Here is a 24,362-nt window from a genome sequence, read left to right as displayed (position 1 = left end):
AGAGATAGAAACCACTGTATAAAAGAGTTCTGCACCAAATCCTGCTCTTCTTGAAGGTTAATGGTTTTATGCTCAAAAAATCAAGGGATTCAGTTTTCATAGTCCTACTGCCTAAAGTCCATCATGAGTTTGTGTCAGAAGTATTAATCTTCTGCAGATCCCAACCCTGGCCTTGGTCTGATGCCTGCTTTTAGTGAGATTTTTCTGCTGCCAAGAATCTTCTTAAAGCGTTAGGGACCAAAAAGGCTTGGTGCCCATATTCTATAGATCATTGGCACAGTTCACCCCTCTTGCAACTGCTTCCCTCGGGCAACATAATGTAGTGGTTAAAAGCACAATTCCAGAGCCAGCTGCACAGGGTCTGTCACTTACAATGACAGGTCTGTGTCACCTTTGGCCAGTTGCTTAGTCTTCACATGCCTCAGTTTCCTCTCAGGTATTCTGGGAATAACAATAATATCTACCTCACATGTTGAGTAAGCATTAAATGAATTAATACAAATGGAGTGCAAAGAACAGGGTTTGGCACACAGTGAATATTCACCATCATAATTACAAGTTAGGGTACAATATTGTCCACCGTGTAAAAGACATCATTCCCCGAAAACAAGCCTCTGAGCTACAAATGGACACACAGAGTGTATGTACCCCCTTGGTCCTCATAGAGGCTGGGCTAGACCTTCAGGCACCCCCTGCTCAAGCAGCCTCAATACTTCACCCCAAAGTTTTATACAAATAGCACCATTATGTTATGTTGCACGATGTAACAAAGCAGGGAATGCACTCCTCAAAGGTGCCTAGAGGACATATATTCGAAAAAAAGAGATCTTACTCTACTGAATTTGAAACAGAGCAAGCAAAGATATACTCATGCAATTTTCCACCCCATTAAGGCCATTAACTTCTGACCCAGGTTGCTGAGAAATCTTTCACAGGGCAAAGGGTCACGCCAGAAGAGAGAAGACAGAGGATGCCAGGGTTTCTTAAGCACTGACCTGAAACTTCCTACCAGTGGTTCCTGAACTGGGACTGACGGTTTCTGACAAAGGGAGACTCACTGGGGGCACACATTTCCATCCCCAGGGTAACATTCACCCCCACCCCGAGCCTGGCTGTGATTCTCATGGGACCACTCCGTGCTCTCCGTACTGCGATTGGACAAGTCTGACTCTCCCAACCTTTGAAACTGTGCACAAATGGGCGCCTCCCTGCTCACGTTCAGAGCCATGTCCTCCACATTCCTGGCCCTGACTGGTTCCCAAAGTCATTCATGGAGGGGATTAATTCAGGCAGTGGCTCCCTAGCTACCCAGAGGCCAAACCCTATAAAAAAGAGAAGTATATACAAATGGTGTCCATAGCTGTGGGCTTGAAGACAGCCACGTTAAAATTAGGTCTTATATAACAAAATAAAGAATTGTACCGGATAGCCAAGAGTCACTCCAGCACTGGTTCAAAGTCAGGCTCTGAGTTGTTTCAGGTCTCCTTAAATTAGCCCCTCATCAGGTCATCTCATATCAAAATAGGTAGTTAACATGCTACTTACTGCCTCAAGTCCACTACACAAAAGCTTCTTTTGCTAAAAACAGCAATCACAATGCTTTGTTTTTTACACTTTACAATTTAAGTGTTAGTTTTTCCTGGTCGTAATGGGACTTAATTTGGGAGAAGGTGATGTTGAGACTCTTGCTGGAGTCCAAACACCAAAAGGGATTTTCCCTTATATTACAAATGACTAATATAATGATAGAAAAAGCCATCACTTCCTGAGCTCTTACTATGTGCCAGGAACATGCCTCTCTGTTTTCCTCACAAGCTATAAACCCAGTGTCCTTCAAAGAGCAAAGGGATTCCCATTTTCTTGATTGAGCAGCTTGATAACTTCCTTGAGATGCCTTAATTGTCTCTGGATCCCTGATAACATGTAGAAGGTATTGAATAAGCTTTTGATAAATTAATTCTTTAAATAGTTAATATAATTATCTGCAACGAGCTCTTCCAAAATTGAATGCCCAATGAAAAACATAGCAATATTTCCCACTTAGAGTTATTGAGATTTACAATCAAAGCATGTACCTTCGAATCAACTGGTGTTAGCCTATACATAGATCAAACCATTTCTTCTCCACGGTGTTAATTTTTAATCTAATACCCCAACGTCATATAGCGCATTAGTTCAAAGTTTTTAATATGCAGGAAAATATTCATTTTAAATTTTGAGTTCTCCTTCAATTTTCATACAGTGCCTTCCTATTATGTTGAATGATTCACTCAAAACTGTCATCATGAATGGACATGATCAGAAAAGTTGTTACTTTACTAGTTTATCATTTAGTCCTTTTATATTAGAATCTTCTATCATTTCCACCCTAAAAAATTCATCTAATACTTTTTTGTTTTCAACCTTTATAATTCCAGAGAAATGTGTTTAAAATAATCATTTTGATAACTTAATGGGTTTGATATTTTATATCTGAGTGAAATTTAGTTACCATTTTAAACAAGTACACTTACTGCTTAAGAATGCTGTGTTACCTTGGGCAAATCAGAGAGATTTAATTTATCTGCTGTATCTCTTTTGTTTTTTTTTAATTCTTGTTTTTCTTTGAATTTTTGTCTCTTTTTTTAACTCTTATTTGCACCAAACCAGTCTAATATTTTTAGAGTTTACATGCTAGTGTTATTTGTGTGAATACCAAGTTATCATCAGATAACCATTGAAGGCAAAATTAATTTCACCAATATTTACAATGGAGTATTTACCATTATTTGCAGATTTTTATAATTTCAGTGAAAACATATAAATTACCATCTTTGTAGGTCAAAACAATCTAATGGTAGAATTTCATAATGTTTGGGACTTCCCTGGCAGTTCAGTGGTTAAGACTCCACGCTTCCACTGCAGGGGGCGTGGGTGTGATCCCTGGTCTAGAAACTGGGAACTAAGATCCCACATGCGGCACAGTGCAGCCAAAAAATAAAAAAAATTAAAAAAAATTAAAAAAAAGAATTTCACATGGTTTGATATAATACAAGCACATATCCTAGCCTTAAATTACAGCAGTTAAGTTTTTTTAAATTCTGGGAGGTTGCCTGGCAGAGCAGAAAGGGCCTGAATAGGGAAGTTAGTCAAACAGAGTTTTGAATCTTGGCTCTACATACATCCTAGCTCTGTGATATTGTAAAACTTCTTAACTTCCCTGAGCTCTTAATTTCCTCACCTATCAAACAGCAATTACTACCTGAAAGGTTATCATGAGAATTAAATTTTAAAAACATATATAAAACACCAAGCACATTGCCTGGCACCCAGAAGACAGTCAACAAATATTTTGTCTTTCCTCTTTCTTCTTTTTTCTACGTGGAGATCTAATTGGCTCTAAAAACTGTAGTCTGAAGGGCAATTGACAAATTGATCAAATAAACAACTCTAATTTGTTGTATGAATCAGGGGGGTGTGTGTGTGTGTGTGTGTGTGTGTGTGTGTGTGTGTGTGTGTGGTGTAGTAAGATGAGCTACATGTCACACTATAACTCGATTTGCCTTTCTGTCAAGAGTTGATCTTACTAAGTGCCTCCCATTTATTTTTATCTGAAGTGTAAATTCAGGGAAATTTTCATTTTTTGTTGCAAAAAGACGGTTTTATGAATTATTAATCATTTAGCAAATTCATTAGATTATGTCAGGGTTACTAACTCAGAGCTTTTAAAATATATTAGCTACCTGAATTTTATTACTATGACACTGACTGTCAAAGAAAACTGGAAACTTTTTCCCTTCCAAATGATTTCCTTATTGTTCACCTTGAGAAACCAAGGGGCAGCAAGTTTTAGCCCTTTTTGGACTGATATTTTCCTTTCTTTTAGACATCCGCTAAGAATTTGTATCACGTCTGCTGGTGATTTGAAAATCTATGACTCCAGAAATTAATGGTATTTTAATTTTTTCTACTTTTCCAAAATTGCTTTCAAAGAAGGCACAATGAAAAGAATAGTAATTTTTAACATTCCAGCATCACAGGCCAAATGCTTTGTTTGTGCTTTGTATTCTTTGTTTAAAAAAAAAAAAAACTCTATCCAGTTTCATTTCTGAGTTTTACTGAAACCTTACCAAATTTTTTGCGCGGGCTTCAGTGCTTTATATAGTCCCTGTTTTGTTCTTTGATCTCCTGCTTTAGTCCTCCAGAGTCAAAGTGGAGGTCGGAACTGAACCCTCCTCATTCCCGACTTTGAAGGATGAGAAGCTAGAGGCAGTTAAAACATAAGAGCAAAAATATTCAAAGCATTTACACCACAGTTGATCAAGTTTTAAATCCTAGTTACCATATGAAAGAAGGGATTATCCCATTATAGACATTATATTTAAACTATCTGAGGTTGATATTTTTTTTTATTTATGTCAAAGATTAGAGTACACAGTCAAGAACAGCAACAGAAGAGATCTTAATATAAAACATGGAACTATGCCACCTCCCTGCCGAAAAGTGTTCTTGGCCTCCCACTGCACCTAAATAAACCCTAAGTTCCTTACTATGGGTTCGTGGCCATTTAACTACCCAGCAACTAAATCCCCTAAGTGGAGGGAGATCCCCATTTTGTGAGTCTTCCTGAGGCCAAGGATCCAAGTATTCCTCCTCCATCCCCAGCCAGCGAGGCCACACAGCCATGTCCTATGTTTCGGTGGGTGGTGCCTTCCAGGTGGGATTCTTAACCCTGAGAAAAGGCCACAAATCTATAGAGACAGGTGAAAAACTCTTCCTTACTGACATCAATTAGCAGCATTAACCCTCCAGTGGAGACCCAAACACCAGCATCACCTAAAGAGATATTTTCGCCTTTTACCCTTCCCTGGTTCATGCTCATTTTCCAAGCCTGTTTCTCCATGTTCCCCATCAACTGTTGAATGCAGATACTGTCCACTACATTCATTAGAATGAATTCCTTCCTCCTTAGGATAGCCATCATGCCTTCCTTTTGCAACCACCGACTGATACATGGCCTATGAGTCCTCATTTTCAATCGAACTCTCCCCAGGATTGATTGCATTCAAGTTCACTGGGGTTTTTTTTTTTTTCAGTTCCTCAAACATTTGAATCTCTTTTCCTTCCTTTGCACATCCAGTTCTCACTCAAATAGCTCCTTTTTTTCCTTCGTCACATGGCTAGCTCCTTTCTTCTTTTGGGTCTTAGTTCAAATGTCACTAATTCAGAAGGACTGTCCCACAAGGTAGAAATGATCCAATGCCCATGTTGCTTCCTTCTTTTCTCCCCTTCTTGCTTCTTCTTTTGCATGCATATTAGTCTGTAACTTGGTAATTGTGAATTTCTGAGAAGCACACAAACAGTAAACCCCATATTCCTTAGGTCATAAATGAAGAAAAGGCTAAAGTTCTATATCTACTCTCATTATCATTTTCACGGAACATATATTGCATGCAGAGTGTACATCACTTTGAACATGAAGTTTAGTGTTAACAAAGGTATAAATATCACACTTTGTGTCAATTTTCTTGAGGCATAATCCTCAAGCCACAAGATAAATTACCTGAAGAGTTGGGTTTGAACAAAAGGAGACTGGAAACTTGGAGATATTTGAAATTCTAAAAATCAGAATGTAGGCTTTAATCTGAATGTTATAAATTTTATGCCAAAAAACATTTTCTTGATATTTATTTTAATGCCAGTAAAACAAAAGACTGATGGCTCAAATTTCTTGAGCTTCTCCAGCTAAGCAAGCTTAAAAGGATTTCTGCTGGGTTTTGTTAAAGCAAGAGTATTACAAGATTCTTATATTTTCCCTATGCTTGGGGACATTAAAATGAAGCTTTTCCTACCATAAATTGGAAATCCTGAGACTTGGGGGACACTGAATTAATCTGTGCTGAAGAAGCAAGTAAAGATGACAACAGAGATTGAAGGATCACCTCAGCTTCCTGGAGCCCCTCGTGTGGTGGATGTATATCATAAGTATGATGGGTACAGTGCGTATGTACTGTGGGACTTTAGCATAGAAGCTTCTGAGAAAGGCACGCTGGAAATGCTCAGTAGGCATGCTGAAGAGCATGTGATTTGGGCACAATGCCCGTTTATGGAATAAAAAAATTTTTTTTTTCCTCACTGGAGCAGCAAGAAGAGTGCCTCCAGACTTTGTCAATTCCACTTCACGTAATTATGCTGCTCACCCCCTGCATTACGGCACTGGTATGCAAGTGATCATTCCTAATAATAGGCTCTCCACTATTAGAAGTGGGCCTTTTTCATTTTTCACCAAATTATAAAATAGCTTCCCATTATAACTTATGTTCTGTACACTCCAGCCAAGACTTTTCTCTCATCTTAAAATGCTCTGCTTTAAATGGGCCTCTAATGTATAATTTTATTGTTTGAGCATTTCGTTTTCTTTTTGATTTATGTTTCTTTATAGCTGGTTAGACAGCTCCTTGTGATCTTTTGATGAAAGATTCTACATAAATAAAATTGACTGAGAAGAGGGACCTTGATGGTGGCATCGGAGAACGCTCTCTGCACTCTGCAAACTTAAGATCAAGATTCAAATCTCAAATGAAAGATTTGAAGAATGTTCGAGCTTTCCCTCTTTCTAATTTTCATTTTAAAAAATTTTATTTTAAAAATTAATGTTAGTCATTTTACCTTATGCTGGACTTATCTGCTATATGGTAACTGAAGGGTGGTTTTGGATTTTTTTACCAAACTGTATTGAACTGCCAAGGCTAGAATAAGTAAATAATTGTACTCATTATGCTGACTGAATTCAATACCATTTAGCCTTTAAAGTTGCAATTTAAAATAGATGATAGATAGATAGATTTGGTATTTAGAACATACAACCAAGTCGATGCCATCATTTGGAAACCAATTGTTATGTAAAAACTTTGAGATCCTTATGTTATTTCCACAATTATCTTAACAAAATTTTTTTAGTATTTCTTCATTTATATTTTACATTCATTTAGTCCCAGGATATTAACTAGTTTTAATTGTCAATGAATCACTGATGCTACCTAACAAAATCTTTTTTCTTCTACATTTTCAGATACTCATGAACGCCTTGATGACTGATTTATTTTACCTTTACATCTAGTGTATCAATCAACAGAATCTGTCTCGCTTAAGGCAGAGATCTGAATTTTTTGCAGTGAACTTTAGAAAAATAGTGTATGCTAGTTAGTTTGTGCTTTAGCATAAATATTCTTTTTTCTTTTTTCTTCTCCAAAACAGCAACATTCCATAGTGAGTAATAGTAACTCCTATTATTAATAATTGTTTTTTGAAGAATCATCAGAAAGATAAAGACAAGGAATACATTTTAACCTGACAAATCTAGGTGTTTAGGATCCCCTCAACTTATTCACATAACAACAGTAATAGCAAACACTTATCGAACACAAACAATGGTTGCGCGATGTGCTAAATAGCTTAAAGTCATCATCTTATTTCTGTCTAACCACACAAGTCTAAGACGTGGTTACCATGGTGACCCAATTCAATGGAGAGTTAAGTGGGTTAGAAGTTGAGCTGGAAAATGTCATGACTTCAATTTGGGATATCTTGAAGGTGAGCTGTGGGCAGGCCATCCAAGATGCTCAGTAGAGAGTTGGAAATACAGATCGAGGGCTCAAGAGAAAGACTTGACCTTGAAGATGTAAGACCAGGGGTTGTCTGCTACTGCAGCAAGGACAGGAATAAGATCAAAGAGCCAGAAAGAGCCCTAAGAGATACCTCCAGTTAGCAACTGGAAAGAAAGGGGACAGGAAAGTCCAGAAAAGGAGATGGATAATCAAGAAAATGAACGATATCACGTGACTCAGCCACTGAGGAAATGAAAACTTAAAAGCAGAAATTAAGTTCAGGAATAAAGACAGCTAAAAAGCTATATTTCTTGTATGCCTGAACTTCTAGGCTTAGATTCAGCCTGCCAGACTGAAGTTATCTTACTGCAGTGAAACCTTGCCTCGGAATCTGGAGATCCATATTGGAGATGCCTCAAGGTAGCTGATGTCAAGTGGCAAAGGACAGTGCAGCGACATGGAGGGAGAGAGAAACTACGAGGCAGAATGATCCACCAAGGAGTGAAAAATAAGAGCAGGGACAGAGCTAAGGACAAAGCTGAAGATGAAACTAAGGACAATGGCAGGAAACATATGGAGAGGAGGTGGAAGAAAAAGGTGAGAAAAATGCATCAATCTATGACGGGGGTAAGGCTCCTCAGGATGGGAAAAAAATGGATATTTCTAAAATTTATAAATCCTAATAATGTACAAAAGATATGGTACACATAAATTAAGACGGTAGAACTATAAATGTTACACTGGTTAGTATTTTTCTAGACATTTTAAAATACTAAGTAACAAATATACTCCTCATTTTATAATAGTGGTACATTTAAACTCATTTTGATTTTTATTTAGCATTTTTTTGTTATCAATATTGTGGTAAAAATGGAAAATTATAAATGCATTATTGGATAATAAAGTGACATTGGCAATACACATATTAAAGGAAAGTTATTTTAAATTAAAACATACAAAAATTTAAAGTTAGGTTTAAAATGAAGATTAGGGCAAGAAATCCATTTTAGAGATTATATAGTAATTTAATGGAGGTCATTGGAAATATATGTATCTTTTCCATCTAGAATGGAATGTTCTACGTCAAATACTTTAGAGTAAAATAGGTGTAATTTTTGTCTTGTTCATGTATGTCCTACACTATTATACTACAGAATTGTTTCAAGGCGGATTTCAGTTTCATGGGGTATTATAAATCAATTTTGGTGAAAAGAGTATTGATGTCTGTATTAGGATATGAAAGGCTATGCTATGATAACAAACAACCCCGAAATCTCAGTAACTTAACATCACAAGGTTTATTTTTTGTTGATATTCCACATCCAATGCATTTCAACAGCAGGGTCTGCTCTACGCAGTCATTTAGCCAGACTGACAAGGGTGTAACCATACCAGATGGAAAATAACTCCTCCTTGGTCACTGACAGGAAAGTGGAGGAGAGAGAAACAGCTCACTAGCAATTAAATCCTTCATCCCAGTGGAAACACTAGTCACAGTGACCCTGCTTAACTGCAAGAGAGCTGAGAAATGTCTTGTTTCTGGACAAGAACAAGATATTGGTGGGTGCTGGTAATGTCTCCCACAGTGGCTTTTGTCATTTCTTATTGCTAAACATCCTAATAACTCTTCATCCAAGATCCTAGCTCTACCGCAGGGTAGAGAAAGAACAGAGGAATTTCAGACAGGACCTGTGCCTCAGTTGTGTTTCCCACAACTAGTTGGTTATACAAATTGGGACAGGTTAGTTCAATTCTCTGGATCTTGGTTGCTATAGCTACAAAGTAAGAAGGCTGGACTAGATCATCTCTAAGATTCTATAGGACTAAAATTTTGTGAATCTATGTCACACTTCCACATCAAATAAAGTAATTACTAACATAGTCATAAAAATATTTTCAAAAGTCATTTACTTCACAAAAACTCAACTGAGACCTAATTTACTGTTTGATCTCCCTTTTATGTGTATTTTATAAATATATATGTATATATTTACAGACTTCATTTTCTTATTCTGACATCTATAGGTATCTTTTGACTCCTCAACTTGGCAGAGGATATTATTAATATTTTTACCCTTCCTTTAGTTTTCCTTTGTTCTCCAAATCTTACCTTTGCTAGTAATACTTGCATTGCATTTTGAAGTCATAGTTAGGTCTTTTGCATTATCTGGAGGTTGATTTTTAAAGTTGGAACTTTGACTATGAACCATACTTAAGTTATTGGAAAGCTCAAATAGTAAACTGCAATTACACTTGCTCTCACATATAGCTTATTTTTTTTCCCTGGAATTCCTCATCATTTTTCTTTCTAGCCACTAAAAGTCTCTATCGTTTTCTTCATTTTTCTAATACTCCATTTCACTGGGTGTTCTAACCATTTCCAGTTTACCCAGAAACCACCCTCCCAGCACACTTGCTTCTTCATTTCTCACCTAGACTGATTGCTCCCCTGGCATGCCACTTTGCCCACATCCCAGGATCTCCATTCACTGCTTTCCTGGGTTGGTTCTACTGTTTCCTGCATCCCATGATTTCTTGTTCTTTGTTACATCCTCGTTTTGCTGGAGTTCATCTTCAAGTATCTCCCTGATACAGAGGGTTTGGGAGGTACACCATTTACTGTACTCGTCAGGATAAACATATTTACCTCTGCTGCAGGTGGTGTCAGTAACTCCACAATCCCACTGTTCCAGCTACCTTCCAATTATGGGAATCTGCACTCTGGCCCTGAGAACTCTTTCTCCTAGCATGCTGAAAAAACAGAGAAGGTTATGCTGTCCTTGACCAGTAATCCAGAAATGTATGAAATGCTGAGGCAAAAACTCCTGCCGGTTGCATTCCCCAGCAGTCCCTTTCAGGACTGTTGTATCAATACCCCAGCTCCCTCACCCCTTGGATGCAGTAGCTCTGAGATGAGTGGTTTGTCCCTCTTCCCAGAGTGTCCCTGTGTGAATAATCTATGGTTGCTCACAGTGAAAGCTGGCATGATGGCCAGCTCCCCCTTTATTAGCTATCCATCTTCCCTGTTCTACTTCCCCCACTTCCCTACCAGTATTCCCTACAATTCTTACACTCATACTTATATTCCAGGACCTACTTCAGGGAAAACCCAAACGAAGTCAAGAACTAGCAGTTTTGAGTTCCTATTTGGTAATATAGTCTACATTATTTAATCCCCACAACAACTCTCTGAGAAAAAATATTGTAAAGATTACAATAACATAGTACTCTATTTAATTACAGATGCAGAAATGGAGATCAGCAAGTCAAGGGCATGCTCACTCATTCCACCTGAAGTTCTGTCCCCTGTACCATGGGGCCCTGATCATAGAGCACCTCCTTGCAGCCTCTACTTATCCCTGAAGAAAATTCTGAGCCCCTAATCCACACAAACACTAAAAATCTTTTTTCTTTTGCCGTTTCAAATTCCTTGTGGAATGACACAGTATTCACAAATAAATATATTTCTTCTATACCTATTGCCTAATTTTCAATAAGCCAGCCCCGATTTCTTTCAGGCCCTTGGCTTATAGGCCAATGCTTATTTTCATGGCTGATTAATGGTTCTGATTAGTCCTCCAAGCAGGAAATCCAATATCCCTTAGGGGAACCCTAAAGATGCAGATGACCGTGAATTCAACGAAGCCTATTCACAACAGAAATCAATGGAGAAAGGAGGCAATGTTAATGTAGACAACAGTTCTACCAGCCTCTAAATGCAAGTGCTCAGACAGAGGGAGTGGAGGGAGGGGAGGGGATAACAGAGAATGTATTCAGAATACCGAATTGCAGTTTCATCACTCTAAAAGCCAGCTTTAACAACTCCCTTCCCAATGTGGAAATTTAAAGCTTTCTTTTTGTGAATTTTGACTGGTTTATAGCCCTGAAAGAAAACTTCACTCCTCTCAGAGATTACCTCTTGGATTGAATGTGTATCCAGGGCAGAGAAGTCTTGAATTCACAGAAGCCACATCACAACCACAGCGTGGGCATCATTCAAATAATTTCAAGACCGTGGAACTTTTTTAAAAACTGTAGAAATGTGAAAATTATGCTAATTTCTGTAACATGTAGCTTATCTGTGTGCAGATATCATTTTTAAGATGATCATAAAGATTTTTAATGGGTTTTTAATAGAATAGATTTTTTTAATCCAACAATTATAACTCTCCCTCAGCCACAATTTAATTATCCTGTTGGTCAATTCTTTACAGAGACTGGGATAATAGCGTATCCCTTCTACCTCCTTCTGATGGTCCTATGGAGCCCATGATAAAGGAGTGGGAAGTAGTGCATGTTGTTCAAGGTCATTACCATGAGGAAGAAGGACTTTGCTCAGTAATTGGTTGTCTCTCTCCTCTCCCATGCCTGACTCAGAACCAAGGACCATATCCTCACAGAAGATCATCTTTTCTTTATCCTCCACAAGCTCCATTCAGGCTGTTAAACAGCAGTCTGAAGTCAGAGGACTTAACTTAGTCTATGAATCAGAAAAATTTACATCTACATTTTGAAACACTAGCTGACAACAATTATTCTCTTTGGTGCCTGGCTCTGTGCTAGTCCATAGATGGACTAAAAAATGGCTATTTCCACTTACGTTTGAACAGTATATTACATATTCATGGCTTCAACATAGTGTCATCAGTTCTATGCCAGTACCAAGAAATTGACAGGAAGGGACGGGATATAGAAGTTGACCCCTGTCTAGTTCCACCTACATCAAATGTTGTTACTTAGCTTTGTTTCTTTAATTCACACACTCATACTATAAGGCAAATTTGTTTACATTGGAAGACACAATCAAGAGTCAACTTAATATTGGGAACTTCATATCCAGGCCACCTCAAAGAGTAGCCTTTCCTCCCTCAAACCACACGTGTGCTCACGCACGCGCACACACACACACACACACACACACACACACACCCAGAGCTGCCTGCAAGTGAGACAGTCACCAAAAGAAAAGCACTTCATATGCTACATAAAGTAATGTATGTATAGCACTAGCATACTACCTGGGAAAAAGCAGAAATGTAATAGCTGCTTGTGCCCTTGGGGGACATCTATTGTTTCCACCAGCCAGCATCCATACATCCGTCCATACCCCAAATTGGCCTTGTGCACATCCTAACTCTACTCTCAACCCGTATATTTGGGCAGGATTAACCCCACTGCCAATTCCAAGGATAGCTCCTGTTTGGCCTAAACCAATTAGCACATCTCATTCCTCTCAAAGTGATTGGGGACCTAATCTGAACCAATGTGACCTTTGCAGGGATTTGGGGACAGATACAAGGATCCTTCCCTGATGGACTTGAACTTTGAAGCATGTAGGATAGAAATGCTACTGTCACCTTTACTCCACATGAAGTCTAAGAAGGAAAGCAAAGCCAATAGATAGAAATAGGTCCTGATCACCGTCACTCAGCCATGATTAAAAAGCAGTGTTTCTGGACCATTTTGTTACATGAGCCAATAAGACAGCTTCTTAGTTTAACCAAGGTTAGACTCAATTCTCTGTCACTTGCGATCGAGTCCTAAATGAGCGGTGTATATGTCCTCTCTTCTTCTTCCATGAATTCAACAAACTTGTATAAACCTGGCATTGATGTGATTGCAGCACAACATCCAAATTCCCAATATCATTCATCTTATTGGCATTTGATACCTATATGTGCATCGTGACAGGCTTAATTATTCACATTGGCTGTGCCTCTTGACTCCACAATCTCCTTTCTAAGATTTATAAATAAATATTACCTCTGTCGCTAAGTACATGAAATTATTTCAAAAATGCAGACAAGGACTAGTGTAAGCAAACAAAGGTGAGTGCAGGGTTGACCCCTTCAAGTCTAAGACCTAGAATTTTAGCGACATATGACATAGTCTACTAAAATCAATAAACTTGGCATAAAAATTAATTCACATAAATTCAAAGACCATGTGACTTCAGAGTTACATGCCAGATTTAACAAGCATATCAAAAGTTGTCTCCCCAAGTATGCACTGCCCCCTTCCGAGATGATACTATCCTGCAGAACTGCTGCCACTGTGCCAAATATTTGGGCTTCAAAAGCTAGTGGCACATTCGAGTGTTTTTAACAGTGAAAAATCTTTATTTTTAAAGAGAGAACTTGATTTTTGGAAGTAAAATGTATTCAGTGTTGAATCTCGTAAATAAGAAGTCTAAAAGATCTGCAAATGTGTTTCAAACACACATTATTACATAAACTTCTAAAGATGGCTTCTTAGAAGGAAAATAGTGCTTGGGTAAATATTTAAGATCTTACATGCTTGTAAAAAACAAATCAATCTCATTACCTTTGGTCTAGTCTATTGAACTTAAGGTTTTTCCCCTTCAAGATATCAAGTTACAAAATAACAAAATTATGCAGAATTTGGCCTATAATCAAAGCTGTTTATATTTTTAGTCCTCTGGTCCTGCATATTTTAAGAGTAATTTGAGACCAAATTTAATAATGTTGTTTCACTAGCAATTCCAATTTGTGATTATCCATTAAACAAAGAAATATCGCTCATGGTATTTTCTTCCTGAATATTTGGATGATATGAAAACTAAGCCTAAAATATGAATTTTGAAGAAATATTTCTAAAAATAGACTAATTGGGGTAAAACATAAATTTACACATTAATGCCATGCATCCTGCTGGAAAAGAACATTTTAAAATTTACACCAGCCTGATGAAGTTTAATGCGCTGCTATTAATATAAATAAGATTTCATGTCTTAGTGAAAGAAAGCATGTCACGGAGAAGAAAAGTCAATATACTCATCAGGGTCAGCCCTACATGGAAACTGGCATCTCCAGGACAAGATGCAAGTTTCTAGCTCTGATTCAATGGCTGGATTAGAGAAGGAGAAGGCAAGTAAGAATATTTCTCAGCCATCTTTCCCAATTTTTTCATATAACAACAGCTTTATTATGAACTTGACTTCGTGTACAAAAGGTAGAATGGCAATTACACTTAAAATTAGCTCATTAAAAAGTTTAAATATCATATTATAGACATGCGCTTTCTGAAATTCGGAATGTATTTAAGCAGGTTACAGACAGTACTACCCATCTTTGAATGCATAGAATAGCAGCATTACTGGAAGTGCCTCCCAGACAAGTATGGACCACCTGCTCCTTTATCTTAGGGACGAGAAGAAGTCATGATACAAGCATTGTTGATACAGTGATTCCTGGATGGTCGTTCCTTATTATCAAAGCCAAAATTAGGTTCCCTTTTTTTACTTTGTGAGGTAGCTGATGACTATTGCCCTAAGCCTGATACTGCACAAGTCCAGCTACGCTGGGTGGACGTTCAAAAGGTAGTGGCAGCAGCAGCATTCCAGGAACAGGCTCAACTTCCACAGTTCATGCTGAGCACATCCTCTAAGCAGACGCACATCGTTCAGCCTCAAACCTCACCTTGCCCAAGGTCAAGCAAGGATACAGTGTAGCGCACATACACCAGTGGAGATTATCAAACTAATTTCTTGCCTTGCTGATATATTTTTTATTGAAATATAGTTGATTTATAATGTGTTACTTTCAGGTATACAGAAAAGTGATTCAGTTTTATATATATATATATTTAGATATAAAACTCTCTTTGCCTGTTTTTGAACTTCATATAAATAATTATAAATAGATCCTCTTTTGTGTCTGGCTTCTTTTGCTCAGTGTTATTGTGGGAGGTTCACTAATGTTATACGTGCAGAAGTAGTTCATTCTTTTTCATTATTATGTAGTACTAGATTCTATGTGTATGCCAAGTTTACTTGTAAAGCGACAATTTTTATTTTAAAAAATTAAGTGAACTTTTATTAAACATGTTTCATGTCCTCTTAGACTCTAATTCTCTATTTTGTTTGCCTATTTTTTAATCCATGCTAGTTGTCGCTTTCTGTGGAGCAGTGAAATATATTGTTTGAAAATGAATTTATGTGAAGAATTGGTTGAAATTGAATGACATCAGAGGTAAAAGATAATTTGCCTGTCTCCTAACTGATTAGTCCACTACTTGGGGGAAAAAAAAGGCCTGTTTACATAGGTATAGAATTCAAGGTTTAAGATCTGGACCATGAACTCGAAGTGTAATCTTGTTGCAGCTCTTCACCCAGCAGCATCCTCAACTATAAAATTAGTGTAATGAAACTGTGTTACTGTCAAACAACAATAGTAATAAGTGTTAAATATACAGATTCAATTAAGTGGTCAAACAAGAAAAATTTAATTCATGTGACATGAAGACTTGCTAAGTATTTCAAATATTACCTCATTTATTCACCAAGTTGATAGTCTTTGAAAACCTACTCTGCCCTTTGCTATAGGGAGTGGGGATAATGTGTATATAATACTGAGTACTTAGCATGTACTGTACTAAGATTTTACACAAATCATCTCATTTAATCCTCACCTTTGAAATTGATACTGCTATTAAACACATTTTACACTTGAGGCACAAATAGATAAAGAAATTTGTTCAACTCATCATGGCCAGCTATGAAACTAGTATTATGCTGCAAAAATGATTTGCAGATGAAGTCAATTTAATTATATAAAGCTAAAATTATAGTTTAAAATGTTGCGATGATCATTAGATACACAACATATGTATAAGGACGTGGGTCGCAGTGTAATACCAAAAAAAACTTCAGAAATTACGAAATATCTAACAGATTTGTTAAATAAATTAAGGTTGATCCACACCATGGAAGAACTGAAGCCACTGACAACCACATTATAAAAAATAACTAACAACATGGGGAAATGGTTATAATGTATCCTTAAGTAAAAAATGAAACAGACTATAAAAGAAAGAGTATGTATAATATACTCCTGATTCTGTTGAAGTCATGTGAGTATGTGTTTATGGATGTATGGAGGCATTTGCTGCTTTAGACTATGGTATCCATCCTCCATTCTTCTTGATAATAATTCTCCAACTTTCATCAGCTGTCTGTGCTTTTCCAGTGCAGCCTATGTGCTCAAAGGAGTTGCTCCTGGGGTCACTCAGCTCCTGGGATGAGTGTTGTCTGACCTGAGCAAATCCCCACTTCCATAACTGGATCAGGGATGGGCACACAATACAGGCCCATGAGACACCAGATTTTTCTGGGAGGAAAGGAAAACAGCGTCCTAGCTCTTCAGAGAAAGCAACCAAAAGAGCCAGCATGCCTTCTTCTGGTTAGTGCAGTGAAGACCATGATATGCAGAACTGCTACAGCCATTTCTGCTCTCACAAGAGAACCAAGATGAGGCCAAAGCCAGGGCAAAGAGGAGGCAAAGCTGAGAAGACCACTGGGAAGCAGGGTCAGAATCCCACTGGATGAAACTGCCTACAGCCAGAGAGAGACCCCTGGCCTGCTCATTTCCATAAGCCAACATATTCTCTTTTCCGCTTAATACAGTCTGGGTGAGGACTGTTACAATTTAGAGTTTTAATTGAACAGACTGTGTACAGAGATTGGGAATGCTTGGGTTTTTCTTTTTATGCTTTTCCCTATTTTGCATATTCTCTATAATATTTTATCATCAGTAAGAATAACAAATATTATTTTAAATAGTCCACTCAAATGCCCCACATGAAATATATCTCTTGATTATTTACATCAGTCAGTACGCCGAGCTCATCAAGGAATTGAAAAATCAGTCTTTTTTGCAGAACCTTAATATTTGAGATAATAATAATAGCATGCATTTGTATAAGACTTTATTGTTTTTCCCATTTAGAAATCTAAACAAATCTATGAATTAGATCAAGAGCATGTGGATGAGCCCCTATGAGGTCACAAAAACCGATTTCCTTTTCCTCCTTGGCACAAGGATACACACCATTTCCCAGCCTCCCTGGCAGCCTGCCTGGCCGTGGGGTGAGTCCATGACCAAGCTCAGCCTAATGGGCTGTTAACAGAGTAATGTGCGCTGGTCTAGGTCCAATCCAGAGAAATCTCCCACGAATGATCATTCTCTCTTTCCATATTTGCTGAAGGTGCAAGGGATCTTAACCTGAACTTCAAGAAGAGAATGTCAAGGCCCTAGAATTAGTTAAAGCCACAAAATGGAAGTTTCTTGGATGCTTAATTAACTAGGTAGAAGGCTCTGTGCTAACCAGAAACATCTTTATTTACATTTGCAAGAGCAAGAAATAAGATTTTACCTTACTAAGCAGCACTGGTCAAAGTCCTCCAGAGAAACAGAAACAGTAGGATAGGTGTGTGCCTATACAGAGACAGAGATAGAGATAAAGATTTTTTTTAAGGAATTGGTTCACACGATTGTAGAAGCTGGCAAGTCAAAATCTGCAGGGTAGGCCAGCAGGCTGCAAACTTAGGGAAGTTGGTACAGTTTGAGTCTGAAGGTCCTCTGTTGGCAGAATTCCCTCCTCCTCCAGGGAGGCCAATCTCTTTTCTGTCCAGGCCTTCTATTGATTGGGTGAGGCCCACCCACATACTGGAGCATAATCTGCTTTCCTCAAAGTCTGTCAGTTTAAATATTAATGTCATCTAAGAAATACCTTCACAGAAACAACTAGAATAATTTTGACCAAATATCTGGGTATGAGGGCTCAGCCAAGTTGACATAAAATGAATCATCACATAAGGCAATGGTCAACTTTTGCTGGGATTGAGTGTAACTTTTGCTGAGGACTTTGGTTTCTGAGCTCTTTTGATGAATCTTATAAAATGTCCAGAATCACAGTCACTCTTTTAGTCTCAATGTCCTGGAAAGACAGCTCAATGGCAAGAGCTGGCTTCTTACCCATCTATCTCTACTGGATACATAAGTTTTCTACTTTAGAGGAGTTTTCCTTGACTTTGTCCAGCTGTTCTCAGTCCACTTTTCTCCAAAATAGGACATTAAGGAGAATTGTTTTTGGTTTTCTCGTCTTTCTCTTTTTTTTTTTTCCCCAGTCATTTTCCTTCCTTTGCTCTGCTTCTTAAAAACTGAGAGTAACCATAATGTTTATTGCAGCACTATTTACAATAGCCAAGACATGGAAGCAACCGAAATGCCCATCCACAGAGGAATGGATAAAGAAGATGTGGCATATATATACAATGGAATATTACTCAGCTATAAAAAGGGATGAGATGGAGCTATATGTTATGAGGTGGATAGACCTAGAGTCTGTCATACAGAGTGAAGTAAGTCAGAAAGAAAAAGACAAATATTGTATGCTAACTCACATATACAGAATCTAAAAATGGTACTGATGAACTCAGTGACGAGAATAAGGACGCAGATGCAGAGAATGGACTGGAGAACTCGAGGTTTGGGAGGGGGCGGGGGATGAAGGGGAAGCTGAGACGAAGCGAGAGAGTAGCACAGACATATATATACTACCAACTGTAAAATAGATAGCCAGTGGGAAGTTGCTATATAACAAAGGGAGTTCAACTAGAGGATGGAAGATGCCTTAGAGGACTGGGATGGGGAGGATGGGGGGGACTCGAGGGAGGGTGGGGGGGGGAAGATCGAGGGAGGGAGGGAATATGGGGATATGTGTATAAAAACAGATGATTGAACTTGGTGTACCCCCCCAAAAAGGAATAATAAATAAATAAAATTTAAAAAAAAACTGAGGGTAAAGGAGAAATGCCTCTCTGCAGTATCTTCTTTTTTTTTTTTTATTTCGCCACCACTTTTTAAAGTTTGTTAATAAAAAGCATATCCTTTTCCTTACTTGACTGCTGGTGGGAAATTGGGGCCAGACTCTTTACAATGTTTTTAAGCTTTGGGAGGAGGGCTATTCTGTGATCCTTCTCTACTCTGCCATCTTTATTCCTAGAATCCTGGTTATATTCAGAAGGAAACTCTTCTATGAAAATATGTTCAAGGAAAGGTTGTCCCAAATTGCAAAGTAGACTCACAGTCTAATCTAAAATCATAGCTCAGGCAGAAGATAATCAAATTTAGAGCCAAGAGCCATATACAAAGCTTTTCTAAGCCATAGCACAAATTCTGAAATTTTTCTTATTAAAAAATGTTTTAGGGCTTCCCTGGTGGCACAGTGGGTAAGAATCCGCCTGCCAATGCAGGTGACACGTGTTCGAGCCCTGGGCGGGGAAGATCCCACAAGCTGTGGAGCAACTAAGCCCGTGTGCCACAACTACTGAGCCTGTTCTCTAGAGCCCATGAGCCACAACTACTGAGCCTGTGCTCTAGAGCCCATGAGCCACAACTACTGAGCCCTCGTGCCACAACTACTGAAGCCCACTCACCTAGAGCCCGTGCTCTGCAGCAAGAGAAGCCACTGCAATGAGAAGCCTGCACACCGCAAGGAAGAATAGCCCCCACTCGCAGCAACTAGAGAAAGCCCACGTGCAGCAACGAAGACCCAATGCAGCCAAAAATAAATAAGTAAATAATAAATCTTTAAAAAAATGTTTTAATTTCAATATATATCCTTGATGGCTACATTAAACCATTTCTTTGTACCACATAATGATGCAACTGCTATTTATAAAGCTAGACACAATCTGATCAAAATTATTTACCATATGGGATTTAGGTAAATTCAAAAGAGCCATGTATTTGTTAGAAAACCATTTTATTGCCGGTCAAATGAGAACAATGTTACTTTTAGATAAGACAGTCATGGCCCTTACCTCACCTGCCTGTGCCGATCATTGCTCAGTGCCCTGTGTTAACTGCTCCCTGTAATAGCAAAAGGATGGGCCTGATGACCTCTCAAGGTCATCTCAAGCCCTTTGATTATATGAATTGTGTGCTGAAAATTTTGTGCTAAAATATTTACACAAAAGCTATGTCCTTTTCTTTCTACAACTGTCATCTTTAATGCTACCTCTGATTTTATATTTAAAATGTATACCCATGTTTGCTTGTTGCTAAAATGGTTTAAAAACTGTTAAAGGCCATTCTCAACTTTCAACAGCAATAGAGGCAGATTTCACACAATGTTAAACAAAACTGACTATGAGTGCTGCATTTTGTATATGTGGTTAGAGCTCTCAGTTTCTTCTATTTTTTGTTTAACATAAGCCAGAGAGGCTAAGATATCCATTTCTCATCAATTTAAAAAAAAGTTATGTTTGTACCTTTTCATTTTTTTTAAGAAACTAACACCACAATATCCCACAAAGTAAAGACCACCATAGTTTAACTTATTAAAGCAGGTTTAATGATGTAAATTAAGGTTGCTATAATGAAGCTTTTACAATAGTTACTACTTTATCTGCATTAGGTAGCCACTGTACCTTTGAAAGTAAATATTTCACCGACATGTATTGAGTGATAACTTTGCTAATTTGGGGGCCTCAAAATTAACAAAACAAGATCTATATAGTTGATATGCTTATTTTAGGTATTCATGATTTTTAAGGACCTAGAATTTTGTGTCCAAAACTCTAGATTATGAAGGAAGCTCAGCTATACCTTTAGAAGACTTTCCCCTGAATACTGAGGCTTTCTTTTTATTGTTATTTTTTTGTGGAAGGAACACTTAACATGATATCTATCCTTTTAACAAAATTTAAGTGTACAATATATTATTGTTGATTATAGGTACAATGTTGTACACACTTCTAGAGTTTATTCATTTTGCTTGACTGAAACTTTATGTCCATTGATGAGTAACTCCTCCTTTTCCCATTCCCCCAGCCCCTGGCAACCACTATTTCACCCTTTGGTTCAATGAGTTTGACTCTTTTAGATACCTCATATATAAGTGGAGTCATGAATTTTTGGTTTTTCTGTGACTTATTTCACTTAACAAAATGTCCTCAAGATTTTCATATTGTCCCATAGCGCAAAATTTCCTTCTTTTTCTAAGCCCGAATAGGAAGTATTCTATTGTAATGAGATACCACCTCACACCTGTCAGATGGCGATTCTCGGAAAAACGCAAGACGAGAAGTGTTGAAGAGGATGTGGGGAAAAGGGAATCCCTGTGCACCCATTGTTAGCGGCGATGCAAAATGGTGCAGCTACTATGGAAAACAGTATGGAGGTTCCTCGAAAAATTAAAAATAGAACTATCAGATTATCCAGCAATCCCACTTTTGGGTATTTATCCAAATTGAAATCCGGATCTTAAAGGGATAAGAGCACCCCTATGCTCACTGCAGCACTATTCACAATACCTAAGATATAGAAACAACCTAAATGTCTATCGACAGAGACCTTCTTTTGACACAGATTTCTTTTCTTTGTTAGACCTTAGGTTACCCTTGATGAAACACTGAATAGACAGGCTCTGTCTTTATTATCCAAAAAGTCACTCTCTCTCCATCTCCCTCTCTCTTTCTCTCTTTCTCTCTCTCTCAAAAACTTTCCTTGAGTATGATCTCAGCATCTCTGATACTTTCCTCACTCCATCTCTCCTCTGGGAAAATAGATCCCGGTTTCCAAAATGCAATCTTCATCTACCCCTGCAATCTTCATGGCAAAAAAGCTAACTGAGACTCTCCATGACATACCTTATCTATCACCAACTGCCTTTTTTATATCTGGGAAATATTCAGCTAAAACCTCTTTTCAGCTAAGTTTTCTTTTATTCTGTTTTTATTTTCTCCTTTAGCAGCCTTGCATTGCTAATAATTTTATTAGGTCTTTTAATATTACTTTCTCTAATCCATTGTTCTTTATATCCTTTATCTTGCTTCAACTATAATTTGTAAATTGGTCGTTGGCTAGCTCACTTAAGCATTGTCATGACTTTCAGAGAAAAATACATTGCCATGTCCTATTTTTCTTCTTTCAGGTCCTTGCCTATTCTAAACAATTTCTGCATTCTATTAAAGCTGGCCACTCCAAAGTTCACTTGTCTCTGCTCTATCTTGTTTCACTTTCATTTTCATCCTAATCCCAAACACAATGAGATTGGGATCACTATTTCCAAGATTCCTCTGAACCATTCTGCCTGCAATCAGACCCCATGCATCACACGCAAGACCCGGGCTGGTATTGTTTCTCCTCCTTATTGCCCATCGCGCACCATGAATGGGAAGCAACCTTGTATCAGAGCTGAAAGCATGTGGCCTGCCTTATCTGGTCCACTTCCTAAAATGCAGTCTATTCACAAGAAATTTAATTCTTCAGGCCACTAATGGCCCCTTGGATGTTTGCATAATTTTTTTAACAGTGCAGTAATTTCTTTATTTGAGTGTTTTCTAATTGTGTGATTTATTAAGGATCCCAGTAAACAATTTTACTAAAACTTTCAGTGAAATTGTACAGTTGTGGGGTAGAAGAAAGATTTCCTCTGTCAGATGTGATATTATATATGAAGTATTTTGCATTATTCATATTCTATAAATTGATAATATTGAAGATGTTTTTAATCGATATCAAAAATGTAAGATACAAAATAGCTTCCTCTATTTTTTCATCAGAAATAAGATTTTCTAGATCCCTAAGTTGCTGAAAAGAACCTTTAAGTTTTAATTTAGAAGAGAAGAAACAAAATGAATGTACGTCAGCAATGTATGGTTGAAAGGTCTTAGCTACCCTTCAGTTCATGTATATAATGTCGTCATTAAAAGAAAGATATATACCAATTGATTTGAGAAATATTCATTATGTTTTAAGTGAGAAAAACAAGATATAGTCATATATGTGTTTGATTCTGCTGTTTGTAAGAGTGGCAAAAATCTTTATATGTACGTGTAAATATTTTATAAAATAAGTAATCATGATATATGTATGAGAGTGAGTCAAAAATTATCTGCACTCCAGTTATATTAAAACTTCTGTTGCCCGCACAGCCAGAGTGTGAATAACTTTTGACTCACCCTCATATATTTGCAATTATTTTAAAAGTTTGAGAAAAGCACAGAAAAATACAACATATTAACATGCGGTTCATTAGGTAAAGGAAGATCATTTATAGTAGAAGAGAAATATGAGAGAAGGAGGGAGAGATAAGAAAATTTTTTAAATAACAATTTAAAGCCCTGTATTAAAAGAAGACATGTGATATGATCCCATTTGTATAAAATGATGTTGTGTCTGTATATATAACAAAGAGATGCATAATGGATGGTCACCAAAACATCAATGCTACCCCTTCCCCATCCAGGGAGGCAGGCTTTAAGTTGATTTGTTTTTCCTTGCTTACAGTTGTTTTATATTGCTTAGGGTGTTTTTTTTCAGTGAGTATGCATCAGGTAAATTATTGAGAGGGCAAAATAAAGCCGTTTCCATTGTGGGTGAAAAAGAAGAAGCATATGGAGGAGATTCCTGTAATCATGGGGATTCGTTTTTGGCTCTGATCCACTCCTGGGAAGCTGGATCCAGCCTAGAGAGGAACAAAGATTTGACCTCACGTGCTTTGTGGGACTCTGACTGATGCTGGGCAGCAGGAGAGCTGCAGGACCTGCCCGGAACTTAACTTTCGGCAAAACCTACCACTACTTACACATCCCCCTAAGTGAACGTATTAATGCAAAGGGACTGAATGCACCTTTCTCAAGTGTAGGAAGGGAATCATCTCCAACAGACTCAGCCGCTGTCTGTGGAGCCTGAACAAGCTAGTGCTGGGCACAGGAGTCAGGCTGCCAGGGTTCAATCCTGTTCCCACCACTCAAGAGTTTCTCAGTTTTTCCATGTATAAAGCAGGCATAATCTTACCTACTGTAAACGGTAGCTGTGAGAATTAAACGTCAAGGTACAGCCCTTACAATCAATCTCACCTCATCGTAGGTGGTTAGCCTGTTAGCTCAGGTGTGTGTGTACTTGATGATTCAGAGAGAGTAATAAAAACTTAATTTGAAACATATTCTCCAATCGTTATTATTTA

Source organism: Hippopotamus amphibius, chromosome 6, assembly GCF_030028045.1.
Source record: "Hippopotamus amphibius kiboko isolate mHipAmp2 chromosome 6, mHipAmp2.hap2, whole genome shotgun sequence".
Taxonomy (NCBI): Eukaryota; Metazoa; Chordata; class Mammalia; order Artiodactyla; family Hippopotamidae; genus Hippopotamus; species Hippopotamus amphibius.
The sequence above is the reverse complement of the archived record's forward strand: the minus strand, read 5'-3'. Positions refer to the sequence as shown.